Raw genomic sequence first — 14570 nt, forward strand, 5'->3', positions numbered from 1 at the left:
TGGTTCCCCCTCTTCCCGTTCATCCTCAGGACAAATTGCAACCTGTACGGAACAGAAGGTTAAAGGTGCTGATTCTCCAAGGAGGGAGATTGCTAGTAAAGCGGCTGGAATGGCGAACCCGAGCACAAGGAGATGAGAAATGAGGAGCGTTTTAGAAACCTTTCCCGATCACACGGTGTACCATCTTCTGGGTTTCTCATGCATGTTTTCGATGTAGGAAGATGCCCTTGAACCTGGAGATTTGGGACCCATGGGATGGGTACCACGCAGTATTCCTTTAAAGGGTCTGCGTTTGCTCCCCCAACCTCACCAAACCTCTCAGCCCCTGAGTGTCCACCCTTATGTCTCAATCAGCTGTGGGTCTAGATATGGTCAGTCCAGGTGGCATCACAGCCCCTGAACGAATTTGGTAAGAATTTCTCTCTCTTTCACTGTCTTTGTTTCACGGGTTTTTAAAAGTAATTGATTTTTATAATGGGGTTTAGCTGCTTTTCACTGCTGTGTTTATGCTGCTTTACACCCACTAGACTCACTTACAGAGAGATATCAATACATAGATTTTAAGATTGTTACTAGTCAGATATATTCTTGGGCGGTGAATAGGGTGTCTTGAGTCCAGTTCACTGAGCAAGGAGTACGTCTTGTCTATTACATATTGGGTTTATGGAACGGTATCTGAGCTAATTTGAAACCCTTGTTTTATGCATCACCCCATCTCACCTTTCCCGTTAAGCAGCCATAGTGTGTTTTCTAAACGTGTGACTCTGTTCTGTTTTGTAATTCAGTTCAAGTGTAGCGGTTTTTACATTCCCTCTATAAGTGATATCTTCTGATAAGTGTCTTTTTCTGTGTGACTTATTTCACTTAGAATCTTCGTACCTAAATCCACTCATCATGCTGCTACCAGCCTTATGAGGTTGATTTCATGGCTGAGTGATATTCCATTGTACATAAGGACCACAACTTCTTTATCCATTTTTCTCTTTCCTGGAATATTTAAGGTGTAACAAAGTGGAGGTTCTTGTCAACAGAGCAGCCCTAAACTTTGGGATGCCAGTGTCTTGCTGATTTTTAGTTTTCCCAATTTATACGCCCATGAGTGGAAGTGCCCTATGCTCTGTAAGCTGAGTTTTTTAGATGTTTCAGGACACACCGTACACTTCTCGAGAGTGGCTGTTGGCAATTTACATCCCGCCCATCAGCGTAGCAAGGCTCCCGTTTCTCCATGGCCTGTCCTGCATTTCTGGTTTTGACACTTTATTCAGCATGGCCCTTTTGACCGATGGGAAGCGAGACTTCTTTGTAGCGCTGATTTGCCTTTCCAGGTTGCTTGGTTGGCCAAAAAGGGCGTATGCGTTTTTTCCTGAATATATTCAGGAAAAAACGCATACGCCCTTTTTGGCCAAGGGCATCATTGTCGAGGTTTCGCCGCTTTTCCTGTGCTTTAAAGGCGATTCGAATCTACCTCCTGAAATCTGTTTCCTGCAATTCTGCCTTGCTTTCAAATCCTCTTCGTTGCCTTCCCTCGATATATTTGTGGACGAGAGTTATCATTTATAACTCTGCAGGTTTGTGAATTGCAGTGCCCCTGAGCTCCATTTTTCAACTCGCTTTCTTGAAGGCTGGCCGCAAAAGCGCAGGATTGCTTCAGGCCCTATTCTGGTTCCGGGCGCAGGCTGAGCCTGTGGTTAATTCTTCTTCCTGATGGGAAAATAGAGTGAGGTTTGCCTGTCCCAACACCTAGAGCTAGTCTCTCATTGGTTCCCCCTCTTCCCGTTCATCCTCAGGACAAATTGCAACCTGTACGGAACAGGAGGTTAAAGGTGCTGATTCTCCAAGGAGGGAGATTGCTAGTAAAGCGGCTGGAATGGCGAACCCGAGCCCAAGGAGATGAGAAATGAGGAGCGTTGTAGAAACCTTTCCCGATCACACGGTGTACCATCTTCTGGGTTTCTCATGCATGTTTTCGATGTAGGAAGATGCCCTTGAACCTGGAGATTTGGGACCCATGGGATGGGTACCACGCAGTATTCCTTTAAAGGGTCTGCGTTTGCTCCCCCAACCTCACCAAACCTCTCAGCCCCTGAGTGTCCACCCTTATGTCTCAATCACCTGTGGGTCTAGGTATGGTCAATCCAGGTGGCATCACAGGCCCTGAACGAATTTGGTAAGAATTTCTTTCTCTTTCACTGTCTTTGTTTCACGGGTTTTTTAAAGTAATGGTTTTTCTTTTTAAATATAAGCAAATTTTTTTTTAAGATTTCTTTAGTGATTGATTGATTGATTGATTGCTATGTTGGGTCTTCGTTTCTGTGCTAGGGCTTTCTCCAGTTGTGGCAAGTGGGGGCCACTCTTCATCGCGGTGCGCGGGCCTCTCACTATTGTGGCCTCTCTTGTTGCGGAGCACAGGCTCCAGACGCGCAGGCTCAGTAGTTGTGGCTCACGGGCCTAGTTGCTCCACGGCATGTGGGATCTTCCCAGACCAGGGCTCGAACCCGTGTTTCCTGCATTAGCAGGCAGATTCTCAACCACTGCGCAACCAGGGAAGCCCAGTAATTGATTTTTGTAATGGGGTTTAGCTGCTTTTCACTGCTGTGTTTATGCCGCTTTACATCCACAAGTCTCACTTACAGAGAGATATCAATACATAGGTTTTAAGATTCTTACTAGTCAGCTATATTCGAGGGCGGTGAATAGGGGGTGTTGAGTCCAGTTCACTGAGCAAGGGGTAGGTCTTGTCTATTACATATTGGGTTTATGGAACGGTATCTGAGCTAATTTCAAACCCTTGTTTTATGCATCACCCCACCTCTCCTTTCCCGTTAAGCAGCCATAGTGTGTTTTCTAAACGTGTGACTCTGTTCTGTTTTGTAATTCAGTTCAAGTGTAGCGGTTTTTACATTCCCTTTATAAGTGATATCTTAGGATCAGTGTCTTTTTCTGTGTGACTTATTTCACTTAGAATCGTCGTACCTAAATCCACTCATCATGCTGCTACTAGCCTTATGACGTTGATTTCATGGCTGAGTGATATTCCATTGTATATAAGGACCACAACTTCTTTATCCATTTTTCTCTTTCCTGGAATGTTTAAGGTGTAACGAAGTGGAGGTTCTTGTCAACAGAGCAGCCCTAAACTTTGGGATGCCTGTGTCTTGCTGATTTTTAGTTTTCCCAATTTATACGCCCATGAGTGGAAGTGTCCTATGCTCTCTAAACTGAGGTTTTTAGATGTTTCAGGACACACCGTACACTTCTCCAGAGTGGCTGTTGGCAATTTACATCCCGCCCATCAGCGTAGCAAGGCTCCCGTTTCTCCTTGGCCTGTCCTGCATTTCTGGTTTTGACACTTTATTCAGCATGGCCCTTTTGACCCATGGGAAGCGAGACTTCTTTGTAGCGCTGATTTGCCTTTCCAGGTTGCTTGGTTGGCCAAAAAGGGCGTATGCGTTTTTTCCTGAATATATTCAGGAAAAAACGCATACGCCCTTTTTGGCCAAGGGCATCATTGTGGAGGTTTTGCCTCTTTTCCTGTGCTTTGAAGGCGATTCGAATCTACCTCCTGAAATCTGTTTCCTGCAATTCTGCCTTGCTTTCAAATCCTCTTCGTTGCCTTCCCTCAATATATTTGTGGACGAGAGTTATCTTTTTTAACTCTTCAGGTTTGTGAATTGCAGGGGCCCTGAGCTCCATTTTTCAACTCGCTTTCATGGGAGCTGGCCGCAAAAGCGCAGGATTGCTTCAGGACCTATTCCGGTTCCGGGCACAGGCTGAGCCTGTGGTTAATTCTTCTTCCTGATGGGAAAATAGAGTGACCTGTGCCTGTCCCAACACCTAGAGCCAGTCTCTCATTGGTTCCCCCTCTTCCCGTTCATCCTCAGGACAAATTGCAACCTGTACGGAAAAGGAGGTTAAAGGTGCTGATTCTCCAAGGAGGGAGATTGCTAGTAAAGCGGCTGGAATGGCGAACCCGAGCACAAGGGGATGAGAAATGAGGTGCGTTTTGGAAACCTTTCCCGATCACACGGTGTACCATCTTCTGGGTTTCTCATGCATGTTTTCGATGTAGGAAGATGCCCTTGAACCTGGAGATTTGGGACCCATGGGATGGTTACCACGCAGTATTCCTTTAAAGGGTCTGCGTTTGCTCCCCCAACGTCACCAAACCTCTCAGCCCCTGAGTGTCCACCCTTATGGCTCAATCAGCTGTGGGTCTAGATATGGTCAAACCAGGTGGCATCACAGCCCCTGAACGAATTTGGTAAGAATTTCTCTCTCTTTCACTGTCTTTGTTTCACGGGTTTTTAAAAGGGATTGATTTTTATAATGGGGTTTAGCTGCTTTTTACTGCTGTGTTTATGGCGCTTTACACCCGCTTGACTCACTTACAGAGAGATATCAATACATAGGTTTTAAGATTCTTACTAGTCAGATATATTCTTGGGCGGTGAATAGGGGGTGTTGAGTCCAGTTCACTGAGCAAGGAGTAGGTCTTGTCTATTACATATTGGGTTTATGGAACGGTATCTGAGCTAATTTCAAACCCTTGTTTTATGCATCACCCCACCTCTCCTTTCCCGTTAAGCAGCCATAGTGTGTTTTCTAAACGTGTGACTCTGTTCTGTTTTGTAATTCAGTTCAAGTGTAGCGGTTTTTACATTCCCTCTATAAGTGATATCTTAGGATCAGTGTCTTTTTCTGTGTGACTTATTTCACTTAGAATCGTCGTACCTAAATCCACTCATCATGCTGCTACTAGCCTTATGACGTTGATTACATGGCTGAGTGATATTCCATTGTATATAAGGACCACAACTTCTTTATCCATTTTTCTCTTTCCTGGGATATTTAAGGTGTAATGAAGTGGAGGTTCTTGTCAACATAGCAGCCCTCAACTTTGGGGTGCGGCTGTCTTGCTGATTTTTAGTTTTCCCAATTTATACGCCCATGAGTGGAAGTGCCCTGGGCTCTCTAAACTGAGTTTTTTAGATGTTTCAGGACACACCGTACACTTCTCCAGAGTGGCTGTTGGCAATTTACATCCCGCCCATCAGCGTAGCAAGGCTCCCGCTTCTCCTTGGGCTGTCCTGCATTTCTGGTTTTGACACTTTATTCAGCATGGCCCTTTTGACCGATGGGAAGCGAGACTTCTTTGTAGCGCTGATTTGCCTTTCCAGGTTGCTTGGTTGGCCAAAAAGGGCGTATGCGTTTTTTCCTGAATATATTCAGGAAAAAACGCATACGCCCTTTTTGGCCAAGGGCATCATTGTGGAGCTTTTGCCGCTTTTCCTGTGCTTTGAAGGCGATTCGAATCTACCTCCTGAAATCTGTTTCCTGCAATTCTGCCTTGCATTCAAATACTCTTCGTTGCCTTCCCTCAATATATTTGTGCCCGAGAGTTATCATTTATAACTCTGCAGGTTTGTGAATTGCAGGGCCCCTGAGCTCCAATTTACAACTCGCTTTCTTGGGAGCTGGCCGCAAAAGCGCAGGATTGCTTCAGGCCCTATTCTGGTTCCGGGAGGCAGGCTGAGCCTGTGGTTCATTCTTCTTCCTGATGGGAAAATAGAGTGAGCTGTGCCTGTCCCAACACCTAGAGCTAGTCTCTCATTGGTTCCCCTCTTCCCGTTCATCCTCAGGACAAATTGCCATCTGTACGGAACAGGAGGTTAAAGGTGCTGATTCTCCAAGGAGGGAGATTGCTAGTAAAGAGGCTGGAATGGCGAACCCGAGCACAAGGAGATGAGAAATGAGGAGCGTTTTAGAAACGTTTCCCGAACACACGGTGTACCATCTTCTGGGTTTCTCATGCATGTTTTCGATATAGGAAGATGCCCTTGAACCTGGAGATTTGGGACCCACGGGATGGGTACCACGGGGTATTCCTTTAAAGGGTCTGCGTTTGCTCCCCCAATCTCACCAAACCTCTCAGCCCCTGAGTGCCCACCCTTATGGCTCAATCAGCTGTGGGTCTAGATATGGTCAATCCAGGTGGCATCACAGCCCCTGAACGAATTTGGTAAGAAATTCTCTCTCTTTCACTGTCTTTGTTTCACGGGTTTTTAAAAGTGATTGATTTTTATAATGGGGTTTAGCTGCCTTTCACTGCTGTGTTTATGTCGCTTTACACCCACTTGACTCACTTACAGAGAGATATCAATACATAGGTTTTAAGATTCTTACTAGTCAGTTATATTCTTGGGCGGTGAATAGGGGGTGTTGAGTCCAGTTCACTGAGCAAGGAGTAGGTCTTGTCTATTACATATTGGGTTTATGGAACGGTATCTGAGCTAATTTCAAACCCTTGTTTTATGCATCACCCCACCTCTCCTTTCCCGTTAAGCAGCCATAGTGTGTTTTCTAAACGTGTGACTCTGTTCTGTTTTGTAATTCAGTTCAAGTGTAGCGGTTTTTACATTCCCTCTATAAGTGATATCTTAGGATCAGTGTCTTTTTCTGTGTGACTTATTTCACTTAGAATCGTCGTAGCTAAATCCACTCATCATGCTGCTACCAGCCTTATGACGTTGATTTCATGGCTGAGTGATATTCCATTGTACATAAGGACCACAACTTCTTTATCCATTTTTCTCTTTCCTGGGATATTTAAGGTGGAATGAAGTGGAGGTTCTTGTCAACAGAGCAGCCCTCAACTTTGGGGTGCGGCTGTCTTGCTGATTTTTAGTTTTCCCAATTTATACGCCCATGAGGGAAGTGCCCTATGCTCTCTAAACTGAGATTTTTAGATGTTTCAGGACACACCGTACACTTCTCCAGAGTGGCTGTTGGCAATTTACGTCCCGCCCATCAGCATAGCAAGGCTCCCGTTTCTCCTTGGCCTGTCCTGCATTTCTGGTTTTGACACTTTATTCAGCATGGCCCTTTTGACCGATGGGAAGCGAGACTTCTTTGTAGCGCTGATTTGCCTTTCCAGGTTGCTTGGTTGGCCAAAAAGGGCGTATGCGTTTTTTCCTGAATATATTCAGGAAAAAACGCATACGCCCTTTTTGGCCAAGGGCATCATTGTCGAGGTTTTGCCGCTTTTCCTGTGCTTTGAAGGCGATTCGAATCTACCTCCTGAAATCGGTTTCCTGCAATTCTGCCTTGCATTCAAATCCTCCTCGTTGCCTTCCCTCAATATATTTGTGGCCGAGAGTTATCATTTATAATTCTGCAGGTTTGTGAATTGCAGTGCCCCTGAGCTCCAATTTACAACTCGCTTTCTTGGGAGCTGGCCGCAAAAGCGCAGGATTGCTTCAGGCCCTATTCTGGTTCCGGGAGGCAGGCTGAGCCTGTGGTTCATTCTTCTTCCTGATGGGAAAATACAGTGGCCTGTGCCTGTCCCAACACCTAGAGCTAGTCTCTCATTGGTTCCCCCTCTTCCCGTTCATCCTCAGGACAAATTGCAAACTGTACGGAACAGGAGGTTAAAGGTGTTGATTCTCCAAGGAGGGAGATTGCTAGTAAAGCGGCTGGAATGGCGAACCCGAGCACAAGGAGATGAGAAATGAGGAGCGTTTTAGAAACCTTTCCCGATCACACGGTGTACCATCTTCTGGGTTTCTCATGCATGTTTTCGATGTAGGAAGATGCCCTTGAACCTGGAGATTTGGGACCCATGGGATGGGTACCACGCAGTATTCCTTTAAAGGGTCTGCGTTTGCTCCCCCAACCTCACCAAACCTCTCAGCCCCTGAGTGTCCACCCTTATGTCTCAATCAGGTGTGGGTCTAGATATGGTCAAACCAGGTGGCATCACAGCCCCTGAACGAATTTGGTAAGAATTTCTCTCTCTTTCACTGTCTTTGTTTCACGGGTTTTTAAAAGGGATTGATTTTTATAATGGGGTTTAGCTGCTTTTTACTGCTGTGTTTATGGCGCTTTACACCCGCTTGACTCACTTACAGAGAGATATCAATACATAGGTTTTAAGATTCTTACTAGTCAGATATATTCTTGGGCGGTGAATAGGGGGTGTTGAGTCCAGTTCACTGAGCAAGGAGTAGGTCTTGTCTATTACATATTGGGTTTATGGAACGGTATCTGAGCTAATTTCAAACCCTTGTTTTATGCATCACCCCACCTCTCCTTTCCCGTTAAGCAGCCATAGTGTGTTTTCTAAACGTGTGACTCTGTTCTGTTTTGTAATTCATTTCAAGTGTAGCGGTTTTTACATTCCCTCTATAAGTGATATCTTAGGATCAGTGTCTTTTTCTGTGTGACTTATTTCACTTAGAATCGTCGTACCTAAATCCACTCATCATGCTGCTACTAGCCTTATGACGTTGATTACATGGCTGAGTGATATTCCATTGTATATAAGGACCACAACTTCTTTATCCATTTTTCTCTTTCCTGGGATATTTAAGGTGTAATGAAGTGGAGGTTCTTGTCAACATAGCAGCCCTCAACTTTGGGGTGCGGCTGTCTTGCTGATTTTTAGTTTTCCCAATTTATACGCCCATGAGTGGAAGTGCCCTGGGCTCTCTAAACTGAGTTTTTTAGATGTTTCAGGACACACCGTACACTTCTCCAGAGTGGCTGTTGGCAATTTACATCCCGCCCATCAGCGTAGCAAGGCTCCCGCTTCTCCTTGGGCTGTCCTGCATTTCTGGTTTTGACACTTTATTCAGCATGGCCCTTTTGACCGATGGGAAGCGAGACTTCTTTGTAGCGCTGATTTGCCTTTCCAGGTTGCTTGGTTGGCCAAAAAGGGCGTATGCGTTTTTTCCTGAATATATTCAGGAAAAAACGCATACGCCCTTTTTGGCCAAGGGCATCATTGTGGAGCTTTTGCCGCTTTTCCTGTGCTTTGAAGGCGATTCGAATCTACCTCCTGAAATCTGTTTCCTGCAATTCTGCCTTGCATTCAAATACTCTTCGTTGCCTTCCCTCAATATATTTGTGCCCGAGAGTTATCATTTATAACTCTGCAGGTTTGTGAATTGCAGGGCCCCTGAGCTCCAATTTACAACTCGCTTTCTTGGGAGCTGGCCGCAAAAGCGCAGGATTGCTTCAGGCCCTATTCTGGTTCCGGGAGGCAGGCTGAGCCTGTGGTTCATTCTTCTTCCTGATGGGAAAATAGAGTGAGCTGTGCCTGTCCCAACACCTAGAGCTAGTCTCTCATTGGTTCCCCTCTTCCCGTTCATCCTCAGGACAAATTGCCATCTGTACGGAACAGGAGGTTAAAGGTGCTGATTCTCCAAGGAGGGAGATTGCTAGTAAAGAGGCTGGAATGGCGAACCCGAGCACAAGGAGATGAGAAATGAGGAGCGTTTTAGAAACGTTTCCCGAACACACGGTGTACCATCTTCTGGGTTTCTCATGCATGTTTTCGATATAGGAAGATGCCCTTGAACCTGGAGATTTGGGACCCACGGGATGGGTACCACGGGGTATTCCTTTAAAGGGTCTGCGTTTGCTCCCCCAATCTCACCAAACCTCTCAGCCCCTGAGTGCCCACCCTTATGGCTCAATCAGCTGTGGGTCTAGATATGGTCAATCCAGGTGGCATCACAGCCCCTGAACGAATTTGGTAAGAAATTCTCTCTCTTTCACTGTCTTTGTTTCACGGGTTTTTAAAAGTGATTGATTTTTATAATGGGGTTTAGCTGCCTTTCACTGCTGTGTTTATGTCGCTTTACACCCACTTGACTCACTTACAGAGAGATATCAATACATAGGTTTTAAGATTCTTACTAGTCAGTTATATTCTTGGGCGGTGAATAGGGGGTGTTGAGTCCAGTTCACTGAGCAAGGAGTAGGTCTTGTCTATTACATATTGGGTTTATGGAACGGTATCTGAGCTAATTTCAAACCCTTGTTTTATGCATCACCCCACCTCTCCTTTCCCGTTAAGCAGCCATAGTGTGTTTTCTAAACGTGTGACTCTGTTCTGTTTTGTAATTCAGTTCAAGTGTAGCGGTTTTTACATTCCCTCTATAAGTGATATCTTAGGATCAGTGTCTTTTTCTGTGTGACTTATTTCACTTAGAATCGTCGTAGCTAAATCCACTCATCATGCTGCTACCAGCCTTATGACGTTGATTTCATGGCTGAGTGATATTCCATTGTACATAAGGACCACAACTTCTTTATCCATTTTTCTCTTTCCTGGGATATTTAAGGTGGAATGAAGTGGAGGTTCTTGTCAACAGAGCAGCCCTCAACTTTGGGGTGCGGCTGTCTTGCTGATTTTTAGTTTTCCCAATTTATACGCCCATGAGGGAAGTGCCCTATGCTCTCTAAACTGAGATTTTTAGATGTTTCAGGACACACCGTACACTTCTCCAGAGTGGCTGTTGGCAATTTACGTCCCGCCCATCAGCATAGCAAGGCTCCCGTTTCTCCTTGGCCTGTCCTGCATTTCTGGTTTTGACACTTTATTCAGCATGGCCCTTTTGACCAATGGGAAGCGAGACTTCTTTGTAGCGCTGATTTGCCTTTCCAGGTTGCTTGGTTGGCCAAAAAGGGCGTATGCGTTTTTTCCTGAATATATTCAGGAAAAAACGCATACGCCCTTTTTGGCCAAGGGCATCATTGTGGAGGTTTTGCCGCTTTTCCTGTGCTTTGAAGGCGATTCGAATCTACCTCCTGAAATCGGTTTCCTGCAATTCTGCCTTGCATTCAAATCCTCCTCGTTGCCTTCCCTCAATATATTTGTGGCCGAGAGTTATCATTTATAATTCTGCAGGTTTGTGAATTGCAGTGCCCCTGAGCTCCAATTTACAACTCGCTTTCTTGGGAGCTGGCCGCAAAAGCGCAGGATTGCTTCAGGCCCTATTCTGGTTCCGGGAGGCAGGCTGAGCCTGTGGTTCATTCTTCTTCCTGATGGGAAAATACAGTGGCCTGTGCCTGTCCCAACACCTAGAGCTAGTCTCTCATTGTTTCCCCCTCTTCCCGTTCATCCTCAGGACAAATTGCAAACTGTACGGAACAGGAGGTTAAAGGTGTTGATTCTCCAAGGAGGGAGATTGCTAGTAAAGCGGCTGGAATGGCGAACCCGAGCACAAGGAGATGAGAAATGAGGAGCGTTTTAGAAACCTTTCCCGATCACACGGTGTACCATCTTCTGGGTTTCTCATGCATGTTTTCGATGTAGGAAGATGCCCTTGAACCTGGAGATTTGGGACCCATGGGATGGGTACCACGCAGTATTCCTTTAAAGGGTCTGCGTTTGCTCCCCCAACCTCACCAAACCTCTCAGCCCCTGAGTGTCCACCCTTATGTCTCAATCAGGTGTGGGTCTAGATATGGTCAAACCAGGTGGCATCACAGCCCCTGAACGAATTTGGTAAGAATTTCTCTCTCTTTCACTGTCTTTGTTTCACGGGTTTTTTTAAAGTATTTGATTTTTATAATGGGATTTAGCTGCCTGTCACTGCTGTGTTTATGCCGCTTTACACCCACTTGATTCACTTCCAGAGTGATATCAATACATAGGTTTTAAGATTCTTACTAGTCAGTTATAATCTTGGGCGGTGAATAAGGGGTGTTGAGTCCAGTTCACTGAGTAAGGAGTAGGTCTTGTCTATTACATATTGGGTTTATGGAACGGTATCTGAGCTAATTTCAAACCCTTGTTTTATGCATCACCCCACCTCTCCTTTCCCGTTAAGCAGCCATAGTGTGTTTTCTAAACGTGTGACTCTGTTCGGTTTTGTAATTCAGTTCAAGTGTAGCGGTTTTTACATTCCCTCTATAAGTGACATCTTATGATAAGTGTCTCTTTCTGTGTGACTTATTTCACTTAGAATCGTCGTACCTAAATCCACTCATCATTCTGCTACTAGCCTTATGACGTTGATTTCATGGCTGAGTGATATTCCATTGTACATAAGGACCACAACTTCTTTATCCATTTTTCTCTTTCCTGGGATATTTAAGGTGTAAGGAAGTGGAGGTTCTTGTCAACAGAGCAGCCCTAAACTTTGGGATGCCTGTGTCTTGCTGATTTTTAGTTTTCACAATTTATACGCCCATCAGTGGAAGTGCCCTATGGTCTCTAAACTGAGTTTTTTAGATGTTTCAGGACACACCGTACACTTCTCCAAAGTGGCTGTTGGCAATTTACATCCAGCCCATCAGCGTAGCAAGGCTCCCGTTTCTCCTTGGGCTGTCCTGCATTTCTGGTTTTGACACTTTATTCAGCATGGCCCTTTTGACCGATGGGAAGCGAGACTTCTTTGTAGCGCTGATTTGCCTTTCCAGGTTGCTTGGTTGGCCAAAAAGGGCGTATGCGTTTTTTCCTGAAGATATTCAGGAAAAAACGCATACGCCCTTTTAGGCCAAGGGCATCATTGTGGAGGTTTTGCCGCTTTTCCTGTGCTTTGAAGGCGATTCGAATCTACCTCCTGAAATCTGTTTCCTGCAATTCTGCCTTGCTTTCAAATCCTCTTCATTGCCTTCCCTCAATATATTTGTGGACGAGAGTTATCATTTATAACTCTGCAGGTTTGTGAATTACAGGGCCCCTCAGCTCCATTTTTCAACTCGCTTTCTTGGGAGCTGGCCGCAAAAGCGCAGGATTGCTTCAGGTCCTATACTGGTTCCGGGCGGCAGGTTGAGCCTGTGGTTAATTCTTCTTCCTGATGGGAAAATAGTGTGGCCTGTGCCTGTCCCAACACCTAGAGCTAGTCTCTCATTGGTTCCCCCTCTTCCCGTTCATCCTCATGACAAATTGCAACCTGTACGGAACTGGAGGTTAAAGGTGCTGATTCTCCAAGGAGGGAGATTGCTAGTAAAGCGGCTGGAATGGCGAACCCGAGCACAAGGAGATGAGAAATGAGGTGCGTTTTGGAAACCTTTCCCGATCACACGGTGTACCATCTTCTGGGTTTCTCATGCATGTTTTCGATGTAGGAAGATGCCCTTGAACCTGGAGATTTGGGACCCATGGGATGGTTACCACGCAATAGTACTTTAAAGGGTCTGCGTTTGCTCCCCCAACCTCACCAAACCTCTCAGCCCCTGAGTGTCCACCCTTATGGCTCAATCAGCTGTGGGTCTAGATATGGTCAAACCAGGTGGCATCACAGCCCCTGAACGAATTTGGTAAGAATTTCTCTCTCTTTCACTGTCTTTGTTTCACGGGTTTTTAAAAGGGATTGATTTTTATAATGGGGTTTAGCTGCTTTTCACTGCTGTGTTTATGACGCTTTACACCCACTTGACTCACTTTCAGAGAGATATCAATACATAGGTTTTAAGATTCTTACTAGCAGATATATTCTTGGGCGGTGAATAGGGGGTGTTGAGTCCAGTTCACTGAGCAAGGAGTAGGTCTTGTCTATTACATATTGGGTTTATGGAACGGTATCTGTGCTAATTGCAAACCCTTGTTTTATGCATCACCCCACCTCTCCTTTCCCATTAAGCAGCCATTGTGTGTTTTCTAAACGTGTGACTCTGTTCTGTTTTGTAATTCAGTTCAAGTGTAGCGGTTTTTACATTCCCTCTATAAGTGATATCTTATGATCAGTGTCTTTTTCTGTGTGACTTATTTCACTTAGAATCGTCGTAGCTAAATCCACTCATCATGCTGCTACCAGCCTTATGACGTTGATTTCATGGCTGAGTGATATTCCATTGTACATAAGGACCACAACTTGTTTATCCATTTTTCTCTTTCCTGGGATATTTAAGGTGTAATGAAGTGGAGGTTCTTGTCAACAGAGCAGCCCTCAACTTTGGGGTGCGGCTGTCTTGCTGATTTTTAGTTTTCCCAATTTATACGCCCATGAGGGAAGTGCCCTATGCTCTCTAAACTGAGTTTTTTAGATGTTTCAGGACACACCGTACACTTCTCCAGAGTGGCTGTTGGCAATTTACGTCCCGCCCATCAGCATAGCAAGGCTCCCGTTTCTCCTTGGCCTGTCCTGCATTTCTGGTTTTGACACTTTATTCAGCATGGCCCTTTTGACCGATGGGAAGCGAGACTTCTTTGTAGCGCTGATTTGCCTTTCCAGGTTGCTTGGTTGGCCAAAAAGGGCGTATGCGTTTTTTCCTGAATATATTCAGGAAAAAACGCATACGCCCTTTTTGGCCAAGGGCATCATTGTCGAGGTTTCGCCGCTTTTCCTGTGCTTTGAAGGCGATTCGAATCTACCTCCTGAAATCGGTTTCCTGCAATTCTGCCTTGCTTTCAAATCCTCTTCGTTGCCTTCCCTCAATATATTTGTGGCCGAGAGTTATCATTTATAATTCTGCAGGTTTGTGAATTGCAGTGCCCCTGAGCTCCAATTTACAACTCGCTTTCTTGGGAGCTGGCCGCAAAAGCGCAGGATTGCTTCAGGCCCTATTCTGGTTCCGGGAGGCAGGCTGAGCCTGTGGTTCATTCTTCTTCCTGATGGGAAAATACAGTGGCCTGTGCCTGTCCCAACACCTAGAGCTAGTCTCTCATTGGTTCCCCCTCTTCCCGTTCATCCTCAGGACAAATTGCAAACTGTACGGAACAGGAGGTTAAAGGTGTTGATTCTCCAAGGAGGGAGATTGCTAGTAAAGCGGCTGGAATGGCGAACCCGAGCACAAGGAGATGAGAAATGAGGTGCGTTTTAGAAACCTTTCCCGAT

Source organism: Balaenoptera acutorostrata, chromosome 7 (genome assembly GCF_949987535.1).
Source record: "Balaenoptera acutorostrata chromosome 7, mBalAcu1.1, whole genome shotgun sequence".
Classification (NCBI taxonomy): Eukaryota; Metazoa; Chordata; class Mammalia; order Artiodactyla; family Balaenopteridae; genus Balaenoptera; species Balaenoptera acutorostrata.